Genomic DNA, 16,732 nt, shown 5'->3' with positions numbered 1-16,732 from the left:
AGTGATGTACTGCTGTCAGGTCCTGCTCACTGTAATACGCTGATTATTCTGGAGTGGGAAAATGGCAAATGAAGGCCTCTGGTATCCTTCCAGTGAGGAGGAAGATTAAAGCGATTGTTCTCCGGAGGATGAGGAGAATTCTGTTTTTTTTCTTTATGTTTCTCCCTAATGACACCTGATGTAATTGAGCAGGGAGAATGCTAACAGTCTCCACTTCGGCCTATCCAGACGCGCACCTCCATCAAAGACACTGCACTTCTGTTTTATGTCTGAACTGTAAGGCAGGGTTCGTTATAATGGTGTATGACTAACACATCACGAAGCCGTGGATGTCATAGCTGTTCCTCTTAAATGGGATAATCGGAAGGTGGGATAATCGGAATGTGTGATAATCGGACTTGACAGTTGCTGAGAGACGTGAACGCCACACTAGGGCCTGTTTGTCTGGGTTATCTCATTTAAGGCCCATATCGAAATGTTACATTGAGACAAACACAGATGCGTGCGCACATGCGCGCAGACACACACACACACATGCACGCAGACACACACACACACACGCAGACACACACACACGCACGCACGCACGCACACACACACACACACACACACACACACACACACACACACACACACACACGCATACATAGTAATAAATGTGTTTTTGTCATATTCCTTCATTCCTTCACCGTATGTTTGTGTCTGAGTGTCTGTACTGATTGTGGCAAACTTGCTTGCTTTAAAAACACACTAAAATGAAAGTGTAGATGTAAGCAAAGAATACATTATGCAGGATCCTTGTTGCATATTTAATCTCTAATTTAATTCGCACACTGAATATCTTTGTACAGCTGCATAGAGGTGACCTCAGCCAGGAACAGCAGCAGATATTATTCACAAACCCAACCCAAGCACTTAATTACTGTTCCAGCCAAACCATAATTGATCAAAGAAGCAGTTGATCAGCTGCAATGAGGCTGATATGAGATGCTGAGTGCACGAGCGTTACCCGAGGTGCTTCTTATAGAAGACCTCCTGATGACCACTTGGCTCCTGGGTCCTTATGCCACTGTGTTTCAGCATTTGTCCCTGTATGCAAAGCCCCAACCACACTGCAACAGGTTCTGCTCCGTGTCCCACCCCTAAGACACTCAGTCTCATGTGTCCACACTGCAACAGGTTCTGCTCCGTGTCCCGCCCCTAAGACACTCAGTCTCATGTGTCCACACTGCAACAGGTTCTGCTCCATGTCCCGCCCCTAAGACACTCAGTCTCATGTGTCCACACTGCAACAGGTTCTGCTCCGTGTCCCGCCCCTAAGACACTCAGTCTCATGTGTCCACACTGCAACAGGTTCTGCTCCGTATCCCGCCCCTAAGACACTCAGTCTCATGTGTCCACACTGCAACAGGTTCTGCTCCGTGTCCCACCCCTAAGACACTCAGTCTCATGTGTCCACACTGCAACAGGTTCTGCTCCGTGTCCCGCCCTGATCTCATGTGTCCCACCCACATTAGAAACATGTCACTGACCACGACTCCCTTAGTGGACCTGTGTGGAGGGCCAGGGGTAGAGACGCATGCAACACACATGCTTGTTTTGTGTGTGTGTGTGTGTGTGTGTGTGTGTGTGTGTGTGTGTGTGTGTGTGTGTGTGTGTGTGTCTTTTGTCTGAATGGTGATGCTGAGGCCACAGATGCCATCCCCTGGAGACCTAGCTGAGGTTAATGATCTGAGCAGTCGAGCAGGAATATATAAATCACTTCCAGGCTGGGATGGTGGGTATAAATCTGAACTCATGCACCCATTTGCAGCAGCAAGTACCACCAGTTGCTAATGATTTCATTTTTTAAGGGGCGGGTGCGGGGCGAACACAGATGAGTGCTCGTCTTGTATTTCTTTCTCTCCTGCTTCCCTCACAGTCAGACAGCCATGGCTGTTTTGTCAAGGGACATTAGTGTTGTATAATGCGTGGGCAGTGGCGGTGGTTGTGGTGGGAAGGCGTGTGTGTGTGTATGTGTGTGTGTGTGTGTGTGTGTGTGTGTGTAGAAGCTTATTGTAAGTGACAGTGGTGTTTCTTTGGGCTTGGGATGATGGCTGCAGACCTTGAAAATCAAACATGAAAAATGTTTAAAAGGAGAGAGTGCAAGCATGCCATGGCAGAAAGACCTAACCTTACACACTGCTCCTGCAAGAGCTCAGCTTCCATCTTAATACAGTCGAATGAACGGATGAGCAAATGAACGTATGAATGAATGAATGCATGCATGAATGAATGAGTGAATAATCAAACTAAGCATTTACACGCCCACTCCTGCGCAGGACCACAAAGTCACCAGCTTACTAACTTGATGCACCTGATCCTCTTTTGTTATTTAAGCCCACAGTACCTGGAGTCAGCACTGTGCACTGGCAGACTGTAGAACTACACGCTTAAACACCCTCATCACTGACTTCATCGCGTATTGAGTTTTCTTTCCATCACTGCTTCGCAGCCTTTGGGTAATGGACAATCATTAACTCTTTATGTCATCCTCGCGTCTCATTCCCTCTGTGCCACCACCGTAACAACTATCTTAAAGGTTTTTAGTTAAATAATTTGCAAACTTTGAATTAAAGAATTTAAAGTTTTTACATCCAGCATACTGGTACTAGATACCTGTACCTTGTTAATTAACAGGTGGTCTGCTGTTAATTGTTTTATCGAGAGCTTTTTACAGGAATTTGGTTCAAGGCAACACAAGTAAATTCCCAATAAAGTGGATTACACTTCTGACACGATAATGTAATGATCAAGCTCAATGAATATGAGGCCGAATGAATGGTTTGATGCAGGGCTATTGAGAAACTGTGAAGGCTTTAAAGAGCCCGGCGATTAGCGGCCAATTACTCCTCACCATCTCCGTAATTGTAATTAGTGTGTCCAATTGATTAGTATCAATAATCAATAGGCTCACTCATGAGCAATTAGCAGTGAATGTGGAGAAAAAAGAAAGAGCTTTCAGTGAGGCGTGGGAGCAAAAGAGCTGCAAATAGAAAAGCAGCCTCGTCCTTGTTCCACCATTGCCTCGTTTGTGTGTGATCAGGGAGAAACAAATGCTTGTGTGTTGGCTTTCTTGTAGAGACATATTTGCAGGTGCCATTAAAACAGTTTTTTAACCACTGCAGAAGAATTAGCCTAAGTGGCATCCTGCTACATTGCCGCTTGTTTTGGTATCTTGTTTGATGGTTACCCGTACGTTTACGCTGCGTTTCTTTGATGCATATTAAGATAAGCTACTGTGAGTCAGAACTTGTCACATTGATATTTAAATGTGTAAATGATATGCTAGTGGTCTTTGAAATCTTATCGGTATTGATCATTGCGTTTATGGTTCATCTGCGCAGGACGTAGGGCAGGCCAAGAAGAATGTGTTTGTGGCTCTCAGCTTGTGGCTCTCAGCCAATTGGACTGTGAGTGCTGTTCTGTGGTGACATGATTCACTGCTTCTGACCAGTCTCCACAGCAGGGCTCTGCTCACAAACCGACACGCACAACAGAAAAGAGAAAGCCAGAAAAGGACAAAGTCTCCGTGGGTCTCACATTTCAAGGAGAGTGAAATCAGAATACAATACCAGCTTCAGATCCAATCAGGCCCTCCATTAAACCTGGACGGTGGCAAAAACAATGTGCATAAATAAAGTCATTACTGAGGCTCAGAACGGAGGTGCCTGCTTTTATCCCACAGTGACAAAAAAGAAAGAGAGAAAGGAAAAGAGAGAGAGAGAGAGAGGAGGAAGGGAGGGAAAGAGAAAGGGAGAGGGAGAGAGAAGGAATAACAAAAAAAAGAAAGAAATGCACAGAGTCTTTTCTTCTCTTTAAAATGCTGCATTAGGTCTTTTCCACCAGTCAGTTTTGATAGTTCAAAGCTGGCAGTTCAATAAATAGCTGGAACTGGCACATCTCTGTTCTTGCAAAAAGAAATCAATGTTAATCCTATTACCGGCAGTTATCACCTAGCCCAGAGACGGTGGCAAGTAAAGGAAGGAAAAAAAACTGAGATGTCAAAGCAGGAAGGGGAGAGGGGGAGAGAGAGAGGAGGAGAGAGAGGGAGGGAGAGAGAGAGAGGAGGAGAGAGAGGGAGGGGGAGAGAGAGAGGAGGAGAGAGAGGGCGGGAGAGAGAGAGAGGAGGAGAGAGAGGGAGGGAGAGAGAGAGAGGAGGAGAGAGAGGGCGGGAGAGAGAGAGAGAGAGAGAGAGAGGGAGGGAGAGAGAGAGAGGAGGAGAGAGAGGGAGGGAGAGAGAGAGAGAGAGAGAGGGCGGGAGAGAGAGAGAGAGGAGCGAGTCACCCTTCATTCACTTTCAAACACAGTTTTGATAATTTACTTCTGTAGAGGAAGAGGGAGGCGCGCACAGAATGAAGGAGCGGTGGGGATGGCATAAGTATTGAGGTGCGTGTGTGTGTGTGTGTGCACGCGCGCGCATGTGTGTGTGTGCGTGTGTGTGCGTGTGTGTGTGTGCGCGTGTGCGTGTGTGTACGTGTGTGTGTGCGTGTGTGTGTGTACGTGTGTGTGTGTGTGTGTGTGTGTGTGTGTACGTGTGTGTGTGTGTGTGTGTGTGTACGTGTGTGTGTGTGTGTACACGTACAAGGGGGTCCAGGCAGTTCAATGTATTCGTACATAATGCCAGGATCAGACCGTGCTGCTGTAAGCAAGATGTTTAAGGCAATAAAATTGCCACCCCCACCTACACTGTGCTTAGCAGCAGTGTGCCCTCAGCAGCTCGGATGTATGACCTTCCTCCACCTCTCTTCACCCGTGCTACACCTAGCAATCGAACCTGCAGCTGGGTTCTGGAGGCTCAGGCTGGCCCACGGGCTGCCCTTCGAGCCCCACAGAGCCCTTCTCTTTGAAGCCCATCTCTATTGGTCCTGCAGTTTTGTGTATCACACTGGAAGGTATAGACGACGCAATAGGAGGTGCGTGAAGGTATTTGAGTCTGCAGATTATTGTTGCTGTCTCTCTGTCGAGAAAGGTCAAATGAAATGTTTAACGAAGGATAAGTGCTGACTTCAGACGCCGGTTTTTACCTGAAACACGTCCAAAGAGGGGCACACCTCGAGGGGCACAATAGGCATCAAACTGCAGATGATATGACCGTTGGTTAAAAACAGCTGAATCCTGTTGTATCTGACAAGTTTAAATCTTTTGTTTTCATTACTAGAAGGGATCTCCTCTAATGAGACTTTTTCTCTTTCGCTAACTCAACTCGCGTACGTAATCGAGACGCTGTATGGCCTCGCCACGCGTGTGATGGATGGAGAACAGACTGGAACCGGGGGTACGTGCTGATGAAGAGGTCATCCGTTAATGCGCAGTGTCTCAGATAGTGCTGACCCCGCTGCAGCACAGCACATTCAGACCCTCACTTCTATTGATTCACACTGAATGTGTACACACAAAGAAAGAGAGAGAGAGCGAGACATAAAGAGAGGAGAAGAAGAAGAAGAAGAAGAAGAAGAAGAAGAAGAAGAAGAAGAAGAAGACCCAGACGTGGTGGTGTTTAGAAGTGCCTTTCTCTCATGAGCAGCGTCGTGCTCTAGATTAGCGCTAATCATCGTTAGCAGGAAGTGGGAGAGGGTCTTCTCACTGACGGATTAAGCCCCGCTGGTGGTGTGGTTCCTATTGTTACTGTTGGGAAAATATAATTACTGCTGCATCTCATCAAAGCCTGCTCAGGCTTCTCAAAGTTGCCCACCACCCACCCCCCAACCATTTTCAACCAGAAAGTAGCAAGAGAGAATGGCAAGAGACATAAGAGCAACATGAAGGAATTGGAAACGCACAAAGAGAACACAGCTGAAATATAACAGTCGAAAACAAACTGGTCTGTGTTTTCTCTGTGTGTTCTTTTTGGTACTATTGTTTCCTTGTTGTTTTTTTTTTTTTGTTTTTTTTTCCCCCCACAATCCCCTCCCACTCCCGACTGAAAAAAAACCATATTGCTGACTTAAGTTTTCACCTTGACTTGACTGACTGTATATATATTTATTTCTGCCATGCGAACGCAGGTGACCCCATTCCATTTTGGCCCATTTGATATTCCTGCAATAAATTAGATGGCAGTAGAGGTGCTTTAACATGTAAAATAGCAGTGACATGCTAAATAATGAGCTGTGTTGGAATTACGGCGCGCCAGCCGTGGGACTCCTGGGTTTTCCATGGCCTGGAAGCGGCCTCGGCGCCTCCGAAGGGGGCAGTGGGACTACGAGTGCGGGGGTAGGGCGCTGAATATGGAAATGGCATTAATATACCCATGCCCAGAGCTAGATTACAGTGTGTCAACCCTGATGGCCTGAGCACGCTCTGTTTGGGTCTGCCAACAAAGTAAAGAAGGGGAATTATTTATCGTGGAAATTGCTGTCCTATTTATTGCCCCCCAGTGGACGTCCGGGCCCATTCTGTTAGTATTATTCTTCTGCTTTCCCTTCATTTATTCTCTTCCAGATAAAGTGCCCATCAAGATGAGAGGAAGGGAAAAATTTTTTGAAGGACTGGCCGCAGACAGAAGTGTTGATTCGGCTGTTTGGATCTGTCATTCATCGGTGGTTTTGCGCGTGCACGCGTGCGCGGGTTTATCGCTATTGTTGATGTGTTTACAGCTTCTGGTTTTAGATGGTCACAAACATGATCGTAACCTAGGTTTATGAGCCCAACGTTCACTGAGCCGCAGGGCCGGCTGGGTGATTATAAGCCAATGTTGTCCTTCAGGTGACATGTTGCTCTTCTGGTTTAATCAGCTGCACTGCGTGTGAGCCTAAATGAGAATCTGGTTGGAAAGTTGCCCCAGGTCAGGGCTTTTATGGGGTTAATGACCACATCCTTTTTTTGGGTGTGAATCATCTCCAAAAACATGGTGATTAGTTTAAGCAGAACCTGTGTTGCACTGCAATAGCTTAATTGCAATTTCATTTTGGTAATGATAGAATTTAATGATCAGAAGTTGGATGATGACTTGGATGATAAAGAAGTTCTGAAACACCCATGCAGTGTGTTGTAGAGGAGTTTGGGCCCATGTAGTGTGTTGTAGAGGGGTTTGGGCCCATGCAGTGTGTTGTAGAGGAGTTTGGGCCCATGCAGTGTGTTGTAGAGGAGTTTGGGCCCATGCAGTGTGTTGTAGAGGAGTTTGGGCCCATGTAGTGTGTTGTAGAGGAGTTTGGGCCCATGCAGTGCATTGTAGAGGAGTTTGGGCCCATGCAGTGCGTTGTAGAGGAGTTTGGGCCCATGCAGTGCGTTGTAGAGGAGTTTGGGCCCATGTAGTGCGTTGTAGAGGAGTTTGGGCCCATGCAGTGTGTTGTAGAGGAGTTTGGGCCCATGCAGTGCGTTGTAGAGGAGTTTGGGGTGTAGAAACCCCATTACCAGGGCCTCCCTCAGCTGCAGCCGGCCCAGAGGAAGACGCGACATGATTCCTGACGAGGAGAGATCGACGGCGGAGATGTGGCTGGAGGATTTGTTTTCTACAGCCGCTGTTAAATAGCAGGAAAATCACTTTGTTCTCCCTTCTGCTTTGCTGTCTTCTCCTTCGCCGTTGCATGGGCTGTGGACAGCTGTAGTATAATGGCTGATGCGTTTTATGTACGTGGAACAGGATTACATTTTTAATGGCTCCATTGGTAGTTGTCTCGGATCATAAAAAAGTGCAGTGATAGCGCGAGAAAAGATTATTGCGCATGCATCTCTTTTCTTGCTCTCTAGGAGACTCGTCAAACATTTAGATGTTTAGAATGTCCCCTTACCCCACCACTACAGAACCCCACCCATCCTGCTCTTCCAAACAAGGTGACTGAGAAAAAAGTTGACCAGCAGGACAAAACAGGTGCCTCAGCTTTCTGAAATGTCTGCAAAAAACAAACAAATAAACCAACAAACAAACCAAACAACCAATCAACAAGCTATCTAGTTATATATTGTCTAACATGCGATGTTTTTGGAGAAAGCTTAAAAGGGCAGGTTCACGGGGGGGGAACGCAGGAGCAATTGTTAGTGTGAGGGGCGTACTGTGTGAGGTGCAGGGTCTGTTCAGAAGCAGTCTGACTTACGGCTGCTGATTGTCGGAGGACATTATGCACACTGTCTGAGCCTAAATAACCCCGTGAGTGCATCATAAACTGTCCCTCCAGCACATCAGTGGGGCGAGAGCCACGCTCACCCCCCCCCCCCCTCCATAAACAACTCTGTCATTTTAAGTAAGAGGGTTGCTTACCAGGCACCTTCTTCTCAACAAGCCGCACCTAATTTAGCAGCTTTTAAATCTTTTGCTGCCGTTGTCGTGAGAAACGCCTGGTTGCAAATGTCTTTTATTGAATGCTGACTCTGTGGTATTACAGCCGTGCAGATATGCCTGGTGTAATATGTCCCCAGCTTTATCTTGTAATGGTAAAAGTGTATTAATTTTAGTGGACTTACAGAGAGTGTATATGTGAGAGAGAGAGAGTGTGTAGGGGGTGGGAATAGGATTGACACTGTTTGGGATTGGAGGTACTTTCCACAGTGCTCAAACGCGTTTTTCACGCAAGGACTTGGTGAGAGGTAGGAAAGTCTTGCATTTCTTTGCGACTTTGACTGCTGCATTATCAAAATCTATCTGGAGGAAATGAGTATCTCACTAATAACTACTTTACTGAAGAAAGTGCGCCGAAAGTGAGCCTTTGTTAACAGCTTGGTGAGAGCCATTTTGGTTACATGGAAGTAAATTCAATGTCAAAAGTACTTGTATCAAACAAGTACAGAATTTATTGTATTACCCACCTCCACAGACACACACACACACACACACACACACAATAAGTGACACTAAGAAATTTTGACTCAGGATTCAATAGCTTCTGTGAATTTGACACACAACTGGAGAGCAAAATTTGAGATGTTACACCAAAAGGTGTTAAAACGCCTCTCATAGTGTGATTTATTTGCTGTATGCACAGAGGAAGTAAAAGCATGTGGACAGATCACACGGCAGTCTCCTCTCTCTCTCCACCCTCTGTTAACCCCAACCTCTCACTCTACTCAGAAGTGTTTAATAAGGTGTGTGTGTGTGTGTGTGTGTGTGCGTGTAGGAATGTAAGTGTTGAGATAAATGCAAAGGAGTCTCGTGGTAGGCTGGTTTCCCCCGCCGACTGTGGAGAAGCCGCGCGTCCATGCGGCGTGTGGGAGTGTGTAGTGTGTGGTAGCGTGCGGTGTGTGTAGCGTCTCGAGAGCACGGAGCCGCGGGCGGTTTTATCATGCCAAGCGCCCAGACCACTGAATGTTCCTCTGATGGAGGAATATCACCCACAATGCTGTGCTGTCCCTCCCTCTCCTTCCCCCGTCTCTCTCTCTCTGACTTCTACTCTCCTGTCCCTATGTTTATCAGGTTTTGGGGGCACTGTATTTTGATGTCAATAAGCAATTTTTCTTGCCTGGTCTCCAGCCTGACCCCTTTAATCCATCAATATATTATTAGAGATAAAGTTTTGTGGACGCCTGCTGCAGTCACAAGATAAATGACATCTCTGAAGTCACGCATTAAAGACGAGATTAAGGCCCTGTGACTGTGTCTTCAGTACTCATCTGCGCGCCTCTGTCCAACCTATCACACTAAGTGACAAGAAAGAAAAATAATGAACTGAGGCAGAAAAAGCAGAGATATTCCTTACACACGCACGCACACACTCGCGCACACACACATGCATTCACGTGCAAACACACACACACACACACACACACACACACACAAATGCAAGCACGCACACACACACTTGTGCACACTCACACACCATAAACACACACACACACAGACACTGCTTGTCTGTCTTCTGCTGGGATTAGGGTGCATTAGGGGGGAGCTGAATAAGAGACAGGAAGAGAGGGAGATGTGAAGGAGAGAGAGAGAGAGAGCAGGCGAGGGAGCACTTCTTCGTCTTGGACGTTTGTGTATATGATGGCCAAAAAAAGACAGTATGCAAAAGAATTTTATTCATCTTTCTGTCAAACACACATTTAAATAAATCAGAGATTTTTTAAAAGAAAAGAAAAGATCAAATGACGTTCTGCAAGGGTTCATAGATGCATCTTCTCATCGCATTACCAGATTGAATTTCTGGATGCACAGAGAAGAGGGTTGTTCTGGCATAAATCAAAGCCGCTCGCTTTGAACCATACATGGGTTTTATAAAACAGAAGCTTTTGATATTGCTAAATAATCTCCATAGATAATGACTTAAACTGAAAAATTAACTGTATGGTATTGTTAATGTGCAATTTATTCACTACTGTCCTATTCTGTATACCTTTGGAATCAGTAATAGCATATGTATATCATGTATAATCTGCTAACAATGTGAGAATTTTATGGCTCAGTGATGGGGAAAATACTGTAACATATGAACTGAAGAATTTTTGTCCGTTGCATGTCATTTCTTTGAATTATGAAGGCCGATGAGTCACTTGCATATAACAATTTCGCACGTAATGATATCCCAGCTAATACTGTCTATGAGGCTAAAGATCACTGACTTTTACACTGGTAACCTCCAACCTGTTCTGTTAACCCTCCTATTAATAACAGGGATTACTAAAATGAAATGACAGCATTATGGGGCAGACCCCTGACTAGCAGGGAGGATATTAGGGGGGCTATCTGGTCACCCTCGGTGTTAAGTGGGCCCGAGTGCTCATTAGGTTCACTGGGGCTGTAAGTCCGTGTCTGCTCGGGATGGGACTGATACGACTTGCTCTTTGGGCCACGACGAATCCACACGAGTGGGATTTTCTTCCTCGCCCTCGTCCACGGCTCAGACCGCCCGTTATCGGCTTCTGTCTGCCACGCCGGCGCTGCCGGGGTGACGCTACGTTACCGCGGGCTACGCAAAAAGATGGGCACCATTTGAATTTCCCATTAGCCTGCTGCTCGCCACGAGTGTTCCCGTGTGGAACGGCCCAGGCCGGATCCGCCACGCAGACCCCGGGAGGAGGGTGCGGGACGGGTCCCGTCTGCCCTCCTCGGTCCTGGTGCCCTGGCTGCTTTGTCACTCGCGTCACTCAGACGTCATGTGGCGTTACGCAGACTACCTTCTCGAGGAGCGGGCGCCGTGCTGGCAGCTGCGCTGGCTCTCTCTGATGCCGTGTTGCGATTATACTCTTACAGAGGGTTCTACTCATCTTAAATTTATGTTATGGAAGCTGGAGGGTTCTGGCTGAACACATGTAAGTGTTACAAAAATATTTAGAAGCATTTATTTACTAGAAGTATTTTGTGAGAAATGGTAGCTGCACTGCTGGTTTTTGGCTTCTCTTGGCCATCCTGCAGTATTCCACCAGTGGTCAGTCGTAGACCTCAGGAACACTCGATATATTTGGGTGGCAGAGTACTTTCAACTTGGCAGTGACATTGACATGTGTAGAAACTCCACCATCCCTGCTGTACCTGACGCTCTCAGACCGGCACAACAGCCGCCAGCAAGCCGCTTCCGTATCAGTGTCACTGCTGTGCAGAGAGTGGTCCACCACCCAAATAAAACCCAGCCAGCGGTGGTCCTGTGGTCAGACGCTGACCGATGATGAACGGGGTAGAGGGAGCCTAACGGATAGTGCATGAGAATGTGTGGGCTGCAGTTGGGATTATAAAATGTATCAACGTGTGTCTAATAAAGAGGCTGGTGAGAGTATTTCCTTACAGTTTTCAGCAGGTTTAGCGAAGCGTTTCGTGTCACTTTAAGCGGCTCACCTCCGGGCACAGCTCTTCAGCACACTTCCCATGCACCTCAAGTCAAACTCAGCTTGATTTTTGCTTTATATTTTCTTAAGTAAATCTTGATTAGTAAGCAAATAATGATTCCCAGTTAAATCATAATTAGTAAACAAAATTAATAAATCATAACCACTAAGCAAATAATTAAAAAGCAAATGTACAACTCAAGTCCAGTATTTCTTCATATGACCTGGGTCCTACATCATATGACCTGGGTCCTACATCATATGACCTGGGTCCTACATCATATGACCTGGGTCCTTCTACCTATGCCTTGGGTCCTTCTACATATGGCTTGGGTCCTTTTTCATATGGCCTGAGTTTCTCACCTTTTATAAGACAGCGTGGGCATTCTGTGTATGGCTGTGAAATCAGAATTGTTTTGCAAAATTCTTAAGACATTTAACATCTATTGAGCCCTACCTGGGGGGAAAGAACAGAAAACCTGACTTGAAAATTGAAGTTTGTATTTGTTAGTGTGGTTCTTTAGGTTCTCATTATTTAAGATTATTTGAGATCATGGGTTGTAATCCACTTGGGAATAATAATGGGAAATTTTACTGTTCTTGGCTTTGCAGACACAGTCAGTCGACTGAAGTGGATATCTACTGTTTTCAAACGTCGAAGGCTCATGCTTTCCCCTATGGATTGATTATGATTTCTCTTTATTCAGTGATAGATTTCAGACTATGAACCTAGCACCAAATTCTGTTAAAAGATTCTTAGTCGTAAACATGCAATATTATTTTCTATTCAACATTAAACTACGTTTAATGTTTTAAATAACCAGTGTGGTCCCAGCTAACTTAATACCTTAAGAACATATTCATTGATCATTATTATGTTATGCCTACGCAATGACGTGATTGCTTAAGGGCTCATATGTCCAGTGCGTAAATGTGTGATGTTTTTTCACCTGGTGTCAACTCTGCAAATCCTGGCTGCCCCCAGTATTGATAAAGACATGTGACTCCTCTCCAGTTCTGCCAGTTCTGCCAGAAAGAAGTGGTCTTCCTCCAACATGAAAGGCTCTTTTCGACGTTGATAATCACCACGCAACGCCAGAGCCCTGCATAATGCTACAGAAGAAAGGTCACCTGAACGGAGTGGAGCGGGAGAATGCTGGTGATTAAGGGCAGCTACCACAATAGATTAGCTTTCGTTAGAGCCCTGGATGGCTATCTGTTAACATTACCCGGCGGTGCCCTTCTATTTTTAATAATGGCAAAATTATATTGCGAATCCCCGTGCGCATTTGAAATTTGTGATGTTTGTAGTGACTCAGCAAAACGTCCTCTCGCATGCCTTTTCGAGGGATTCAGCGGCCCGTCGGACACCAAAGGCTCGTTACAGTTCTCCGAGGCCGTCCATAGCCGACCGTTCTTCATCACACTCAGCGGTTTTGTGCATTTTCAGCTCTTTTTGTATTTTATAAATGAAAGCAATGGCATTTTAATAGGTGGGTGTACGCAGACACGAGGAGACAATTGCGTCTCATTGAGTATGGGGGGTACGGGCAGGAGACACGCTGAGCTATTAGTGTCTTCACAACTTAGCCCCCCACCCCCACAAGCTCCTACAGGGAGGCCTCTCTCAGCTCACGCATGTCCTGCTGCCAGATGATGGATATGCAACAATCGCTTAAAACCACAGTGATGATAAACTAATGAATCAAGATCTGCATTAATCAAAGAGCACGCCCTTACAGAAAGACGAATGGAGATGCAAAAAGTTCCGCCGCTAATGATGAAGTGCTAACAATCCTCTGGCAGACAGGACGAGGGAGGGAAATTACGCACCGGGCTTTCATGTATCATCTGGGAAGGCATTAATATTTCACCAGCTCTCTCTCTCTCTTCTCTGACCCGACCCCCACCCCCATGCGCAGTGCCTCCGTTTAGAGACGTAATCAAAATTCATTACAGGCCCAGCCGTCCTGATTAAATGTAACAGGCTCGCGGTTCTCAGGCACGAGCACCGCGGAACACATCAGCTGCCACTCAGCGTGCTCTCGTCCCCGCCCCCAGCCCCGCCCCCTTCACCGAGATGAGCCATTAGGACCCAGGGTTTAACTTAATTCAGAGACAGGACATTTCCATGATAACTTAAAATATGCTTGGCCTTGCTAGACATTTGAACGCTCAAGAAAAAAAAGCAGGTTTGGTATTAAAAATGCACGAAGATAAGGTCTGTTTCAACCATGGCCTTCATGGCCTGTATGTTCTTTCAGCTGTGGGAACTACATCACAGCAGTTGTTGTTTTTGTAATGATGACAGAGTTCCGCCCACTTGAACACACACACACACACACACACACACAAAATTTAACGAAACACAGGATTTTTTTTTTTTAAATCCTCTTTTACATCACATCCTTTGGGTGAGGTAGTCCCTTGAAGTCGGGGGCCTGGTAAAGTGGGGGGGGGGGGGGCGGTGAGGGGCGGGGCATTTGCCCACCCAAAACAATGAGAGGCGGGGCATTGTCCCACCCGAGACAATGAGGGGCGGGGCCTTAGTGAGGGGGTCTCGGTGCTCTTCAGAAGGAACTCCCCTCCACTTTCTTCCCATCAGATCACAGCTTCAAAACCCTCATGCACATCTGTGCCTGCTGCTCACTCTTTCTCTTCCTCTATCTCGCTCTATCTGTTACTTTTTTCTTTAACTTCCTGTGCGAGCGTGTGAGGGGGACTGAAAGGATATTATATATTTTTTTTGTATCTGTCATTTTCCTTCTATCTCCCACATGACTTCTTAATCCATCTGAATGCATAGAAGATAATGTTTTGGGCGAAATAGCATAAGAGGAAAGATAGACTCCCAAGGACCAATATCTTTATTGCTTGGAGGATAAACGGATTATGTCAGCCGTTTTCTGCCGCTGACAGCTTTTCTTATTAACCGATTTTATTTTTAATCTGCCGAGGAAGAAATGCGGTTTTATGTCACAATAAAACGCTGGTCACATCTAATGCTGCCCTCAAACAAACAGATTCCTTAAAGCCTTGCTGAGAAACTCGAAATAACTTTAAAGAGGGTTTTTGTGGGAGAAAGGGGAGAAAGTCTTTATCCACAAGCTTGTTCAACTGAGGAGTAAAAGATTTTTAAAGTCCCTCACAGTTGTATGTGGCTTTTTTCTTATTATTTTTCTTTGTTCACTTTGCTGATTGGTGTGGAGAAAGAAGGCCTCCGTCATGGCCGTTTGTGTGTGTGTGTGTGTTTGTGTGTGTGTGTGTGTGTGTGTGTCTGTGTGTGTGTGTGTGTGTGTGTGTTTATGTATGTGGGTGTATTTGTGTGTGTGTGTGTGTGTGTTTGTGTGTGTGTGTGTGTGTGTGTGTTTGTGTGCATGCATTTTTATTTTCCTTGAAAATAGGAACTAAGAAGCTTCAGCCTTATTATTAAACAGAACACAAAGGCACCACATGGCTAATAGCTGATATTTCAGTCATATTAGATTAAGTAGATTTTTTTGGATGACATTTCTTTCAGTGCTGTAGTGTCTGCACTGCACCTGGTCTGCATAGTATAGTGTATATTACGTCTCTGTGTGTCCATTCAGTGGCATATGTCTGTGAATGTGTGTGTGTGTGTGTGTGTGTATGTGAGTTTGTGTGTATGCAGTCAGGAGATGCCAGGGATCATCTCAAATGAAAGCATTTGGGCAGATTTCTCTGAAATGGACTGGGTATATGCGCAGGGAGAGCTATCATTAACCCCAGGGCTTTCCTTCTCTGCCCCCCTCTCTCGTTTCATGCTCTTGATCTGAGGGTGTGAATTAGCCATCGGCCCCCGGCCCTGCAACTTAGTTACCGGCCGGACAACATGAAAGAAATACACAGAGCTGCATAAAGAATCCTCTCAAATTCTCCCTCTAGCTGCTCCTGCCCTCGGCTCCCCCAGCCGAGCCCTGTGTCGTGTCGGTAATGTGAGTGTGGTGGGCTCACCTTGGCCCTGGCGGGCGAGGCTGGGGTGATTTACATGGCCCCCTTCTCTCAGTCAGGGCTAAAGTGTTGGGCAGACAGACAGTGTGAGTGGCTCTATTGTCCCCCCCCGACACACACACACACACACGCACACACACACACCGAGCAAGCCGGCTCGAGCTAAACGAACGGCATCACTCCACTTTCACTCTCATATTTCACGGCCACATATACAAAACCACCGCCTTTATGAACGAGGTATCCACTCCCGGGATGACCTCTCTCAGGGTCTTGGTGCCAGCTGTGGAGCTTTTGGCAAATGATAGAACTGATTTTTCCTGTGATAAGCAGATTTTTGTCACTCCTGAAATGAAAGGTGCTATTCAACGAACATAACACCCACTCTATAGCTCACCAAACGTTACTCAGAGATTATTAATGAAATCGGAGGTAAATTATTCTATTCTCTTGGTTATACCCTGACTGGGTGAAACTCTCTGTGCTGGGCAAGGAAGTAGAACACTGATGCAATAACAGAAGCACTGTTTTAGGGGGACTTGTTACCGTGGCTTCTCCCATCTACTCCATTACCAGTGCTGGACCGGCCTGTAGCCAATAGAGACAAACAGTACAGTACCTTGGACAGCGTAACAAGCTAGTAGTAGACCAGGCTTCATACTTTTGTTTTGAGAACCAGCGGAGGTTTATGTTAGATTTTATGTCTTAAGCACTGACTTGGTAAGTCTGTTTAGTAGTCTACATGTGTTTGTGTCTGTATATGTGTGCGTATTCTGCTATAAACAGTGCAGCAGGAGGGCCGTGTCAGGATTAGCAAGGAGTATTCAGTACACCCTCTATCAGGATCACCCATCCTTCTCCATCACGTCCCCTGACTTTGAGATGTTTGCATCTAATTTGTGTTTTTAATTGCGGAAGTTTGATTAAACCCAGCCCCAAGTGTTAAAAGGCATTAGGCACTTCCATATGTTTGGTGGCACTGTGCAGATACCCATTTCCATAATCATTTTTGCCTGTTTGAGGCAGTCAT

The sequence above is a fragment of the Electrophorus electricus genome, chromosome 7 (assembly GCF_041902795.1).
Source record: "Electrophorus electricus isolate QZ-2024a chromosome 7, ASM4190279v1, whole genome shotgun sequence".
Lineage (NCBI taxonomy): Eukaryota > Metazoa > Chordata > Actinopteri > Gymnotiformes > Gymnotidae > Electrophorus > Electrophorus electricus.
Note: the sequence above shows the minus strand (reverse complement) of the source record.